At 43.8% G+C, this 15,404-nt stretch overlaps 1 protein-coding gene across 3 annotated transcripts in view; it reads left to right on the forward strand.

The window, feature by feature from the left end:
- The window catches only part of CEP152 (centrosomal protein 152), a 1,079,595-nt gene that overhangs the window by 243,677 nt on the left and 820,514 nt on the right, over positions 1-15,404 (forward strand). The window lies entirely within an intron of this gene.

Raw genomic sequence — 15,404 nt, forward strand, 5'->3', positions numbered from 1 at the left:
CGTCACAGTTCTGTGTACTTATCGCAGTTTCAGGAATACACACTCTTTGCAGAATTAGCACAAAATGACAGGTAGTTGTTTGAGTCGGCAGCGGTTACCTTAGAAAGTGGTCGGCCTTCATGGCAATAACCTGTGTGAGCAACATGTCCATCAGCTGCGGTGAAAGACTCCCGGGGTGTGCCCTGGGCCACACACGCCCGAGTCTGGGAACAGAGGAGGATTTTCAAATGCAGGAGGCTGGTTCATTCGGAGCTGCCTTTCTTGTGCTGGGTTTACCTCTGGTTTCAGAACTTATTTCATGGGCCTCTGACCCAGGTGTCGTCAGTTAGACGACTGTTTCCATAGCTTAGATCCCATCCTTTGGCGGAGAATGGTTGCTAATAATTCACTGAGCCGGACTAGTGGATGTCTTATTGTGTGATTGAAATCCATTTAGTGTGTAATCTGAGTGGGAGTTTGGGTTGTTTCCTAAGCCGTTATTAAAAAAAACTCGGAGCTGACCCTGTTATGTTGTCAACTACTAGGACAAACTCCAGTCCTATGAATAACCCATGTCTCCTTTATGTCACCTGTTTGCTCAATCATCTTGTATTTCTCTATCCCTCTGCCCTGCATGCGTGTCATGTCTTTGTGTCACTCGTCTGTTAAGCCTCAGTGTATGCTCTACTGCGATGGTATAACCTTCTTTATACCTACTCTTTGAATAATATTTGTTGGATAAAATTCTGAAGATGGACAATATATCTGTTGATAGCTTAGTTAATTCAGTTGTGTGTGACATTGTGTGCCTTTGATGACCCCGAGCTTTTTCTTATGTAAACGTGAATGCAAACGTATGTAAACCCCAATGAGAACTGCCGGAAACTGAGTTACTGGTTGAGGGGAGTGTAATCCTACACAAGCAGCAACTACTGTAGTGTAGTTCCTATATTCCCAATAGGCTCTGCGCATTGGAATAATATAAACAGCAGTGTAGACGTAGGACTGAGGTCATCTAGGTCTCTACTGACTATATTAGACTTAATTAGTTTTGCCAGCTAGCTCAGAGGTCACTAGAAACTTTCTCGAGTAAACAAGGAGGTGTTAATTTCCCTGAATAGACAAGAAGGGATTAGCTTCTGACAACCGCATAAACATGACCACTTTGCTCCCTCAGAATAAAGAGTATATCTCTAGAGTCGTGTGAAAACAATAGACAGTTATTTCACTCAGGCAATCATGCATACTTAGTTTCACCAGAGTGCAGAGAAATAGAAAGACGGGCGTTTTCAATAAAAGGTGTTATTTATTGAGCAGTCCTCTTTCTCATGCAAGAGAAATGAGTTGCCACAATAGCAATACTTATCATGAAGTAAAGTACGTACAGTAAAAGGAGTATTATGAAATAATACTGTAAAAGCATTGATATGGTTTCTTAGCCATATGATACTTTAAAATGGATAAAATATATGCATACATAAAAACATTGACTAACATACTCAACTGGTGCTTCTAAGATACGCCTACCCCGGTGTACCTGACCTAAGCCTAATACTTTGGAAGGAGTAAGTAAGTTGCAGTTTAAGTTAAGTTGGTTTTTTGCCAAGAATCTGAATCAAGAATTCTCTTAAGGATTTAGTCAGCTCCGTACCTTGGTTCTAGAATGTAGGAGGTCTTGTATCTCTCTCTCAGGACTCGATCTCCCAGCAACCCGCAAGGGTGACTGGAAACACCGGAGCTGGAATTTCTCGGCAGGAGAAAAGACAGCGTCTCTCTCAGTGTGTCAAATGGGGAGGGTCGGCTTTCTTCGGCACTCGCATCAGCTGGGCGTCAGGCAAGTAGATAGCCGCTCTGCTCCAAACCACCGTGTGTTTGCTTAAGGCAACATTGGTATATTTATACCTGAAAGGTGCCGGGTTTGACGTAAGGTTGGACATAAGACGTCACTAAGAACTAACAGTTCTTTCTGGACTCCAGGAGTTCTTGTGCAAATCAAAACAAAAGCAGGGGGATTTCCCTGGCTGCTGGAGGCTTGGTTTGTTTAAAGAACGCGTTGTACTTTCGAGGAGTCTATGGGAGTAGCCTTGCCATATTTGGACTGCATGGGCTATGACTAGATATGGACATGATTCCTATGCCTTTATAAGGATATGTTTTGTTATAACCACATAAGGGCATGAATCGGGGATATCTTGATTAAGATCCTAGATAGATTCACAACACCCACTCCACGTATTAATGTCCATCATTACAAAATACTAAGCAATATTAAACATATAACGATGCATGTGTGTTTTCCAACCCACCCCAAAATACATAAATTGCATTTGAAATGGTGTATGGTATATACACGAAAATGAGTATTGGTACTGTACCTTTTTCAAGCAGTGATATCATTCAGAAAATGCATATATAAATATCGGCTGAATGAATTGCGAAAATTACATTTATGAAATGGCTCTGAATACAGAAAAGAAGGTCGAGACCATTTCATAACATATTTACAAAAAATACTGTACATGTGCTAGAGGCTGAGGTAAAATATTGTCTCTAGTGTCCCTAAAAATAGAAGCTCTGTTCTCTAAGAATAGTTCTACTTTAAGCAGAGTACCATGTGCCAACAAAAAGGTAAATATTTTGGAAGTGGAAAAAAATAATTTCGCTTTCAGGGGAAAAAATAGTTCCAATTGTTTTCAGTAGTTTTTTTCATCAAAAAACTGAAGGCCAAATTCAGAGTTCAGGGAACGCTGTGTGCTCGTTGTGTGAAAAGTTATTCTCGTTATTAGGGGAGAACATCATATCAGACAGTGTTGCGAAAAATTGGTCTACAACATCAGGTGAAAGTTCGACCAAGTTCGAAAAAGCTGAAATAGTGCATATGTGAGAACCATTGCCATCATCGATGTCGGGATCAGCAATGCTCACAGAAGGTTGTACCTGTGTGGTGCTGCTTTCATCTCGTACTTCACCGCCACCTACTCGTAATGGTGAAGTCTCAACGAATGCCGTCATCAGAATAGGTAGCTGCTGGGGAAAACACGATGCATGAGCCGTTACCTAACCAAGCAAAGTATCGATATCCATAGGTACTGCTGATGGTAGTGTAAGACAGACGTCCAACATGCATTCTTCTCCGCATAGCAGACATCGAAGCACAGGTAAGATGCAATCTTGCCAGATTGGTCTGAATGAAAGAAACCAAGTTGTATTCAGATCTCTTAGCCGCTAATCCGAGGACTTTAGTGATTCGGTCTCGGTAACGTATTGCTAGGATCGTCTCTCCCATTGTAGCTGGAGTTTTGTCTGTGGCTTGGCTTGCCATATCGGAGCAGAAGGATCAAAAATAAAATTCCTGCTACGAGTCCCAAAAGAAGAGGCAGGCCGCCGAAAAGGGAATGGACAAAATTCGGGAAAATGCCCAGAACTGTTTCAAGGGGTGCTAACAGTCTCGAAAAAATTGTCTTAAATACATGTGCGATGCCACTGGTATCAGACATGTTTAAAATTTGACCTAACATTTCTACTAAATGCACGGGGCAATTTGTTGATAATAGGGAATGTATCTCTGCTGCTGTTCTTGCAACTTGCAGATCATACGTCTCTTTGGACGAGGGTAAAGGCACAGTTGTCTGTAAAATAATTGACTTCATTCTGCTTAATGTATCAATTCGAATAGAAGAGATATTCAAAGAAGGTCATATTGCCGCCTCCATGTCTGGATTGCTGCTTGGATACAATACATGCATACAGCAAGTGACCATGGAAGTAACGCTCACGAGATAGGCTTTTCCTGGCACCATGCCACAACAGCTGTGGTCACTTATTAGAACGCAGCTGCCGTTGGAAAGCAGTCTGAAAAATGGCTCTATCTGTGCTGCAGGAGTGCCATGAAGGTGACATGAAAGGTTATTTAATGAACCTTCGCAGGCTCCATGCAAGTTAATACCTTGACACAGAAGTGTACCGCTTAGTGATTTTTTACAATTGTTACCACTAAGAAATACCTCTTTTTTCCCATCACTATAACATTTGTGTGTATAAGGTAAATTCCATGTTGACTTGATGTATCCTTTACCCAACCTTTCATACAGGCCTGCTGGTATATATTTTTGGCAATACTTAAACTGGAAAGTTGTTATTGGGATTGTAATCGTTCCATGTATTATCCATTCAATGACAGGTCTCTCTGACATTGTCAATGGTAATCTCTCAAGTTTTTCAATGCTCAGAATCGTATAGCCTGCTCCTTTTTGTGCCAAACTGATTTGTTTATCAGTAAGGTTAAAGATAGAGAATAATGACGTTATGTTGATTAAACGCCATGGCACGTAGCGTGAACGCAGATTTTGCAACGTCCAGCCGAGCTGTACAATAGAACGTAATTGGGACTGAGCATGTTGTAACATTAGCAAGTCCTGCTCTATTATATCAATAGCAGATTATACAATGCAGTCCAGTGAATATATTCTGGAGGACAGAGTCGTTAACCCATTGTCCACTACAGAAAGGGATTTTTCCAAATTTATACGATCAATTTCTCGTATTTTTTCTGCAGTTTCAATTTGCATTACTTTCCAAGCTTTGTTGTAAGCAGCGTATATACCGGCGTATATGAAACGTTTTTGACGCTGTTTGCGTGGTCCCAGTATGAAATCACGCAAGTCAGCACCTTCTTTAAGTAAAGTCAAGTGTTGCTTAATTTCAGCCACTGTGGATTTCTGTAGCCACTTGAGGCATAGTTTCCCTACACTGTATGTTGTAACTATCCCTGGATGTTGTCTCTGGGAATATCTTGGGTCTGGCCTGTTCTGTTTTAACCCCTGTGTTTTGTTCAGGAATCTATCTTGACAGTTATTTGTGTCTGTGGGCCAGATCAACCATTTCTTCCAATCAGGATTTGTTCTGTTTTGGTGTAAAATATGGGATACGTCTATCTCCACATCTGTAGTGCTATTACTATCAGGTATGGGCTTCGGAGTAGACGGTTTGTTTAAGTCTTTTATCTTGGCTAAACCAAGACAGGATGTTTGCTGAATGGTGTCATTAAGGAATATTATCTGTTCTGGGATCATGCAGGCTCTAAATAATGCTTCTAAACCTTGTACCTGCCAGTCTTTAGTACCCCAGATGGTTTTTGTTTCAATGTTGTTTTTCCAAAATTCAAAACCAAATGTAGTAATTTTTTCATAAAATGTTTCAGAATAAATCAATTTAGTATTTGTCAACATTGTTTTCATTCCTGTCTTATTTAACATTTTGAAATAAAACGTTTCTGGATCACTTGTGTTAAACCCTGAGAAGTATGGGAATTTCTCATAAAAATGTTTTCGAGCTGCCTTTAGGCGGTGTTGCACAATGTTCCCATTGGTTATAATTAAAAACATTTCTAGGTTGAGCACATTTATGCAAATAGTGATGACCATAATGATTATAACAGTACGTTTCTTCCTAATTTGATGAACCCTGCAAATAATCATGTTCTGTGAATTTAGCTGACATTACTAAATCTGACATCATATTATTAATATTTCAAAGTCCCAATCATCAGAGAAAGTACTTGGTTTTACAAAGTCACTTAATGAAACCTTGAACTGGTGTGGATATTTCAAGAGCTCAATCGGGCCATAAATTTCATAATCCGTTTTGTCCCATGCTACCCCACCGGGTATTGGATTGGCTGTGATGTTCACTGATGACAGTTCTCTTTTCTTGATATGAGATGTGTGAGGCTTTAGGACCAAGTTGATGTTCTGACTTGCTGTGTCCATTGTACTATATTTTCCATCAATAAATCTACCCAAACATAAAACCATGATGAGCCAAAGCAGGAGGAGAAGTACGCCTAACACAATCCAAAATTCAATCCATGGAGAAATCAGATAGGTTTCTTTGAGTTGATTAAAGAGTTCAGTTACTTTGTCTTTGAAAGTTTTTGTTGCTGGCGTTTCTTCATGTTCACTTGGATCATCAGAAAAGTCATCGAAATTGATGAGGTAGCCAGATGCAGTTCTGTCAATTGTTGGAATTGCTTCCGGATTTTCATTTGTTTTTGCATTTTTCTTTGTTTCATTAGTATAGTCCGATGCTACATCATTGTAGACTGGTGTTTCTTGACGAACTGTTGCAATTTGGGTTTCAAGAGGCACAAGTTCCATGGCTTTGTTGCATAGTCCTTTTTTGTTCACTGCAGGTTTATCAAAAGTGATTAGTCTCTCAGTTTGAACCTCTTGGATTGTAGCAAGGTTTGGTCTTCTGCTACTTCTTGGGAGTCCACTGGGCCTACTACTTATTATTGGCCACATGATTGTGGTTTTACCAGGTCGATGGATACAACTCTGTTCTCCTTTTTACCAGCAAGGGGCGGTAGTACTACTGATCTTGTTCCGCTGACAGCTAAGACAGGTACTGCTTTTCTGTAAGAAGGCCCAAATTCCTTTTTCACCGCGATCTTTTCTCTGACTAGATCCCCAATCTTTGAAATCCAGACAGGTCTTGCTGGGACAGGTGGTTTCTCTTCAGTGACTGTTGGCTTTAACTTTATATTACTCAGACTTCTTCTTGTTTCATTTAAGTCCTGTAAAACAGCCAAACGATCTTTGATATCAAAGGCTTTTTCTTCTACCACTGAAGTCTGACAAGCTAAATCCTGGATATGCATTCTAGTGCCGAACAATAGTTCGTACGGAGTGATACCTTTTAGAGAATTTCTTGGCAGATTGTTAAGACTACGTTGGACACTTGTTAAATGTTTGACCCATCCATCACCCGAACCTAATACCCTCGCCGTTATAGATTGCTTCATGTCCCGTTTTTTTCTTTCCACTACCGCATTACCCTCAGGATGGAAGGGGGAAGAGTACCACAATGCCCATGCTGGTCATGGCCTCTTTGTAAGCTTGAGAGCTAAACGCAGGACCCTGGTCAGAATGTAGCAGGCCAATTGCGTATCTGCCGATAAAGACTCGCAAATATTTTATAACAGTTCTGGCGTCAGCCGAGCGCTGGGGCCAACATTTTAAGTGAATCTAGTCTTAATATTTATGGGAACGCATTTCTCCGGCTGGATTTCTGCGTATAGATAGCCTGATGCTTTCTAATAATGGAGTCCTGGCAGTAGTCTGGTCCGGGTCACAACTGCGATCTCTGTTGAAGTCTGGACAATCCTTTACAAATTTGTAATTTTGCAGGCTCATCCCTGGCCACCAGTAATCTGATTGTAATTCTTTTAGAGATTTCACGATCTCTTGGTGCCTTAGACCCTGTCCCATGTGTGCTTCTTGAATCAAGTAAGCCCTCCGGTTCGTGTTTGGAATTACTCTATCCCCCACTCCAGGGATTTGAGCAAAAGGAATGGAGTTTGCATCAATTATGTATGTATAATTGAGTGGATAGTCGAGAGGTAATGCTGCATAGTTGCCTTTTAATGAGGCTTTTACCGCCAGCATGGTTTCTCCGTCTATGTGTTTTTTAGAACGCTTTTTTGTGGCTACGGAAGCCGGTTGAACCGCAGCCGCTGTGGCTCTGTTAGCCAATGAATTCCCTGCAACGTGAAAGCCATCACGTTGATGACTCAGTGCATGTATCACGTGAGTCTTTCATAGTTCTTTCTGCAAAAGAACTACTTGTTCCCAAAGTTTTTTATGCTTTATTGTGACACCTGTGTCATCTTTGTAACCGTTTTTGATCCATGTCTGCATGTCACTATTGTAAGACCTGACGCAGTAATGTGAATCGCACACTATTAGTGTGGGGAATTCGCGATCGGTATTTTCAAGCGCCATCTTAAAAGCCAGTAGTACAATCTCCTAGAGATTGAGTTTTGGTGACCAGTGGTCTAAATTTTCCTTCGTGCCAACGACCTTTAACAATCGCGCACGCAGCACTGTAAGCTTGTTTACCCCCAACTGCGGGTTGTGCTGAACCGTCTGTATATATTATACAGCGTAATGTTCCAGAGGCAGGATTTCGGTCGGCAGAGGACATTCATATTCATATTGGAGAAATTCTTGTGTTTTTAAATTAGGATCAAATTCGTATACTACGTCTGATGCAGCAAGAGAATTAACCCATTGTATCCATCTTGGATGTAGTGCTTTAGCATGTGGAATGCTCGCTCTTGTTACTGCTTCTAGGGCAGGTACTGGTGTAACGATTACTATTCGTTTACCTTGTGCTAGGGCTCTTTCTTTTGCTACAGCAGTTTGAACCGCAGTTAGAATTTTTTCAGTAGAACTGAATTTCATTTCAGCTTGTGTGTACAAGTGTGATTTGTAAGCTATTGGTACAGTTTCTCCCTCATTAGAGGTCAGGTACGTGAATCCGCATCTTCCTGGGATGACTCTGATTACAAGGTTGCGTTCATTTGCGCGTGTTTGCAGTTTTGTTTTAGTTAACATGTCTGTTTGTAATGATCTTAAAATTTCTGTGTGTTTCTGAGTCCAATTAATTGGTTTGAAATCAGGTTTTATTAATTCATAGAGAGCTTTAACCCTCTCTGCATAATTTAGAATGTATGTTCTTCCGAAATTCAGGAAACCTAGTACTGATTGTAAGTTCTTCAGCGTTTTTGGAGCTTGGACTACAGCACACTTCTCTAAGAAGTTGTCTGCCAGGCTTTTGCCTTCACTTGATAATTCATATCCTCAGGACAGTTAGGTGAGCAATTCGTAACTCTTTAAAGTTTAATTTATACCCTTCAGTTGCGAACCCAAGTATTATGGTGTTCACTCTTTTCAAGTGTGTCTCCAGGTCATCATCTGTGAGATAGATGTCATTGACATATGATAATGCCTCATCATCATATATTTGTAGTAACTCTGTTGCCCTTGCTGAGAATAATCCTGGGCTATTCTTGAATCCCTGTGGGAGTCAACAGAATTGTTTTTGCGACCCCATTGTTGAGAAAGCGGTCAAATACCTGCTTTCAGGTGCTATGTTTTGACAAAAGAAGCCATTAGAGATATCTAATGTCGTTTTATATTTTTTGCGCACGATGTTATTCATTAGTGCTGCACTGTGTGAGTTTTGTACTGCAAATGTTTTGCAGCAGGAGTTTAGGTGTCTGTAGTCCAAAACTAGACGATATGAATCGTCTGGCTTGGAGACAGGAAACAAAGGATTGTTCATTTGTGAGGTGCATGTTTCAATCACCCCCTGATATTCAAGTTGATCTAAGATCTCCCTGACTTGCTTTTTAGCTTCTTGCTTAACAGGATACTGCCTTTGTGCAGTAGGTTGACTTTTTAACTGGATTTTATGGTGAGGAGAATCCTCATCCCATCCTACATGATTTTTATATAATGCAGGAGCTTGGGCCACTGCCCATTTTCTTGCAAATGTATATTTTTTATGAATTGGAATTTCATTTGAGAAGGCAGGCATAATCATTTCTTGTGTTTGTGTTTGTATTTATATAGCGCACTTCTACCCAGAGGTCTCGTAGCGCTGTATTCATACCGCTGTGGAACCCATCCTGGCTTTCCTGTGAAATGTCCACTCCTGGGCACCCCCAAGGTGAAGCCAGGCATCCAAGCGCTGCTGGGGCCGTTGTGGAGATTAAGCAAGCTATTGCCCAGAGTCACAGAGTGGGACCCATGATTAGACTAGGCACCGAGGCGAGAATTATCATGTCCGGGCAGATTGAGTCCAAGAGCTGCCGAGGCATCAGGGTCTGCCGCTCTAACCATGAGCCCCGCTTCACCATGTGTTTTTGTGTAAATAGAAGCAAAGACTGTGCCCCAAGTGTCACAGTCCTCCACATGTGGAAGACAGTCAGAATTCTGTGTTTCTCATGAGGTGTAGTATCAGGAAATACTGCCTCTATCTGAGTGATTTTTTGTGCTAACCAGAATGGAATTTGTTCCCGTTTTGTGGGTATTTTGCCAGTGGCTGATTGTATATTCTGTGGTGTGATTTTATTTGTGTTCCCCAGGTGAGGGGTGTGCTGTGGAATTTTTATTGCTGATTGGACTGTCCTGAACTCTCAGAAGCGGTCGCTCCTCTTCACGCTGCTCCCTAACTACATACCAGACGGGTATCGTTACTTGTAGACCACCGCAACTAAGAAGCATAATATATTTTATTTATAATTCACCCTCGTGCGCTTTAACTAATTAGCATAGCGCTAGTGTCCCATAGCGCGCTGCAACGCTCCTCTATTGGTGCTGCCTGCATTAATTGTACTGTGCCTGATACTGCATTGTGCCTGATTGTGTCTTTATTTTTACCACGTTTCTTCACACTCTCTGTGCCCCCAACCCGGATCGCTGTTGGCTTACTGCCATTTTGCTCAGATTGTTGTTGTTGTCTTGCCTTCCCTCCCCGACTCTCCACCCCGCCTCCCGCCTCCCTGCTGCTCCTCCCTCCCACAGATCGTCAGACTCCACTCTCCCGATAGCTCTCTGTGACCGTCCTGAACTCTCAGAAGCGGTCGCTCCTCTTCACGCTGCTCCCTAACTACATGCCAGACGGGTATCGTTACTTGTAGACCACCGCAACTAAGAAGCATAATATATTTATTTATAATTCACCCTCGTGCGCTTTAACTAATTAGCATAGCGCTAGTGTCCCATAGCGCGCTGCAACGCTCCTCTATTGATGCTGCCTGCATTAATTGTACTGTGCCTGATACTGCATTGTGCCTGATTGTGTCTTTATTTTTACCGCGTTTCTTCACACTCTCTGTGCCCCCAACCCGGATCGCTGTTGGCTTACTGCCATTTTGCTCAGATTGTTGTTGTTGTCTTGCCTTCCCTCCCCGACTCTCCACCCCGCCTCCCGCCTCCCTGCTACTCCTCCCTCGCCCCTCCCCTTCCACTATCCACATATGACAGTTGCATTTGCGCGCAGCGTTGACGCGCAGCGGTAGCGCCCCATGCGCGCCGAAGGTGCGCCTAAGGTAAGGTGAGGTAAGGTAAGCGCCAGACCCCCTGTCCCCTGCAAACCGCACTCCTCCCGCATAACGTATGACGCCGCCACCCTCTTAGCCCTTAACCCCGGACGCACACCACAATGCTACGAAGCTGCCCCAGGACGTACCCACGGTCCCTTCGCCTGCCACTCCTGCAAGTTCGCCTGCATCAAGACCCACACCAAATCCACGACCTCCAAACACAGCTCCGACTCTAACCACCTGAAATGCATCCTGCTAAACACCCGCTCGATCCACAAACACGCCACAGAACTCTGGGACCTACTCGACACTGCGTCACCGGACATCGCCTTCCTTACAGAAACCTGGATGAACGCATCATCAGCACCCAACATCGCCATAGCCATCCCAGACGCGTACAAGACCATCCGAAAAGACCGTACCAACCAAACAGGAGGCGGCATCGCCATCGTTCATAAGAACACCATCAGAATCACGACCAGCTCCGACAACTACCTTGCAACCGCCGAACACCTCCACTTCCAGATCCACACCGACCCCAGGACCACTCTTAGAGGCACCCTCATCTACAGACCACCAGGAACCCGTAAACAATTCTGCGAAGACATCACTGACTTCATCAGCCCACATGCCCTCCCCTCCGAGAACTACATTCTACTGGGAGACTTCAACTTCCACCTGGAAAAGAAAAACGGCTGCAACACCACCACCCTTCTGGACAACCTGGCCAATCTCGGACTCAAACAACTTGTTGACACCCCCACCCACTTAGCCGGACACACGCTAGACCCTATCTTCACCTCCAGCAAACACATCTCCTTCAATCATACCACAGCTCTCCATTGGACGGACCACAGCTGTGTTCACTTCAGCTACAAAACTACCACGACTCACAACCCCCCACAACCTATTCCTCGAAGAAACTGGAACAAAATCACCACCGAGCAACTCATCACATCGCTCAACCAAAACCCTCCAGCCCTCTCATCAGACCCAAACGAAGCTGCCACCAAACTGAAACAATGGATCACTCACAGCGTTGACAAATTAGCACCCCTAAGAAACCACCAGATCAAACAAGGTAGCAAAAAGGCCCCCTGGTTCAACGATGACCTTAAGAACTCCAAGAAACTATGCCGTACTCTCGAAAAAACCTGGAGAAAAAACCCAACCACTGACAACCTGACCACCTTCAAGGCAGCCACCCGCAAACACCACCAACTGATCCGATCCACCAAGAAATCAGCATTCAAGGATCGACTAAACAACAACACCCATAACAGCAAGGAACTATTCAACATCGTCAAAGAATTTACCAACCCCACCGCAGCCTCAAACGACAATACTCCCTCCCAAGACCTCTGCGACTCATTATCCTCTTTCTTCTACAACAAAATCGCCGACATACATAACAGCTTTAAGAACACTTCGAAAGAACAGCCCACCCCACCCTTTTCCAAAACCAAACCGCTCTCTAACAACCTTAACGCCTGGAATCCAATCACCACTGAAGACACCATCCGCCTAATGAACTCCATCCATTCAGGTTCGCCAACCGACCCCTGTCCCCACCACATCTTCAACAAAGCAGACTCCACCATCGCACCCCATCTCCGTGATGTCATCAACTGCTCCTTCAAATCCGCTACCTTCCCAGAAAGCTGGAAACACGCCGAACTCACTGCCCTCCTGAAGAAGCCCACAGCTGACCCCTCTGAACTTAAGAACTACCGCCCCATTTCCCTCCTCCCTTTCCCAGCCAAAGTCATTGAGAAAGCCGTCAATAGCCAGCTCGCCGCCTTCCTTGAATCCAACAACTTCCTCGACCCCTCACAGTCCGGCTCTCGAGCCAAACACAGCACCGAAACCGCCCTCATTGCAGCGACAGATGACATCCGAATGCTACTGGACAACGGAGAAACTGCTGCCCTCATCCTACTCGACCTCTCTGCCGCCTTCGACACAGTCTGTCATAGCACCCTCATACAACGCCTCAGCAACGTCGGAATACAAGGAAAAGCCTTGGATTGGATCATCTCGTTCCTCGCCGGGAGAACCCAGAGAGTCCGACTCCCCCCTTTCAAATCAGAGGCCACCAAAGTCATCTGCGGAGTCCCACAAGGATCATCACTCAGTTCCACCCTCTTCAACGTTTACATGAGTCCCCTCTCATCCATCGCGCGACAACACAACCTCAACATCATCTCCTACGCTGACATCACCCAGTTGATCCTCTCCCTCACCAAAGACCCGAACACCGCCAAAACCAATCTTCATGAAGGCATGAAAGAAGTAGCCGAATGGATGAAAAACAGCCGCCTAAAACTTAACTCAGACAAAATGGAAGTTCTCATCCTAGGATCTTCACCCTCTGCCTGGGACGACTCTTGGTGGCCATCGGCTCTGGGCACAGCACCCATACCCACAGACCACACACGCAACCTGGGCTTCATCCTAGACTCCTCCCTCTCGATGACCAGACAAGTTAACGCCGTCTCATCCTCTTGCTTCAACGTACTCCGTATGCTCAAAAAAATCTTCCGTTGGATCCCCACCGAAACAAGAAAGACGGTCACCCATGCACTGGTCACTAGCCGACTGGACTATGGAAACACCCTCTACGCCGGAACCACAGCCAAATTACAGAAAAAACTCCAACGCATCCAAAATGCATCGGCCAGACTCATATTGGACATCCCTCGCCAAGCTCACATTACCGGCCACCTGAGAGACCTCCACTGGCTTCCCGTCAACAAGAGAGTAACGTTCCGTCTCCTCACCCACGCTCACAAGGCCCTCTACAAACTAGGACCCGAATGCCTCAACACACGACTGTCCTTCTACACACCCACCCGCCAACTAAGATCCTCCAGCCAAGCGCTTGCCGCAGTTCCGCGCATCCACAGATCCACCATGGGAGGAAGATCCTTCTCCTACCTGGCAGCCAAGACCTGGAACTCTCTCCCCACTCACCTCCGCCTCACACAGAACCACATTTCCTTCAGAAAGGAACTTAAAACCTGGCTATTCGATAAATAATGCACCCCCTCCACTAGCGCCTTGAGACCCTATGGGTGAGTAGTGCGCTATACAAATTTCTGAACTTGAACTTGACTGTTGAAGTCCGCATGACATATTGGACCAATTGTCTATGTATTTTGAATAGTAGCTTTAGCTGAGCTAAAAGTTCCCGGTCTGACATTTTTTCTATGTCGGGATGTGGTGTGTAGCTGGCTAGAACCGGCCATGTGGCTCCTGGTCTACCTAGTGGACCGAGCCTGGTGATGTGATTTTGATGTTTTAGGGCGCCATTAAACCAGAGCAGGTGCTCTTGGTAAGTTAGTGGGATTTCAACGTCCTCGAAAGGAGCGTATTCATCCGGAGATTCCTCTATTTTGTAATAGTGGAAATCTTGTGTCACATCGTTTGCTGCTGGAAAATGTATCCATGAATAGAATACCTATGTCTGCCGATATTCATGGGCCTCTACCACGAATATGACTGTACCACCTCTTGGTGATAGTCCATTTTCTATTATTTTAAGAGTTATAGTTCTTCTTACATTAACCGGAATGATTATAGCATTCGGTTCTTCATCTTGGAGACTTGTGTCTTCCGCTAGGAGTTGAGCTGCTATTCTAGCTCTCTCCCTTTTGTCTTCACTTTCTCCCATTTTACTGACAGAAAGTTTTGTTGCAGATCAAGTTTCAAGGAAACAAAGATTAGGTGCACAATATTTTGGAACACTGTATCCTTCAACGTTGACTAAACCAAAAACTAATACATAGGAATCTCTTCCTACTAAGTTCCGGCGGATATTAACCTTTTACCCACTCCAGACGTCTATTGGAGTTTTTACGGGAAAAGGGGTCTGTGTGAAAAAACACGACTGAGTTACTCTAATGTCTTGCGTTAGATTATCGCCTTACCAAACGTTGGGTGCCATGTAGTGTAGTTCCTATATTCCCAATAGGCTCTGCACATTGGAATAATATAAACAGCAGTGTAGACGTAGGACTGAGGTCATCTAGGTCTCTACTGACTATATTAGACTTAATTAGTTTTGCCAGCTAGCTCAGAGGTCACTAGAAACTTTCTCGAGTAAACAAGGAGGTGTTCATTTCCCTGAATGGACAAGAAGGGATTAGCTTCTGACAACCGCATAAACATGACAACTTTGCTCCCTCAGAATAAAGAGTATATCTCTAGAGTCGTGTGAAAACAATAGACAGTTATTTCACTCAGTCAATCGTGCATACTTAGTTTCACCAGAGTGCAGAGAAATAGAGAGACGAGCGTTTTCAATAAAAGGTGTTATTTATTGAGCAGTCCTCTTTCTCATGCAAGAGAAATGAGTTGCCACAATAGCAATACTTATCATGAAGTAAAGTACGTACAGTAAAAGGAGTATTATGAAATAATACTGTAAAAGCATTGATATGGTTTCTTAGCCATATGATACTTTAAAATGGATAAAATATATACATACATAAAAACATTAACTAACGTACTCAACTGGTGCTTCTAAGATACG

This window comes from Lissotriton helveticus, chromosome 3_2 (assembly GCF_964261635.1).
Source record: "Lissotriton helveticus chromosome 3_2, aLisHel1.1, whole genome shotgun sequence".
Classification (NCBI taxonomy): Eukaryota; Metazoa; Chordata; class Amphibia; order Caudata; family Salamandridae; genus Lissotriton; species Lissotriton helveticus.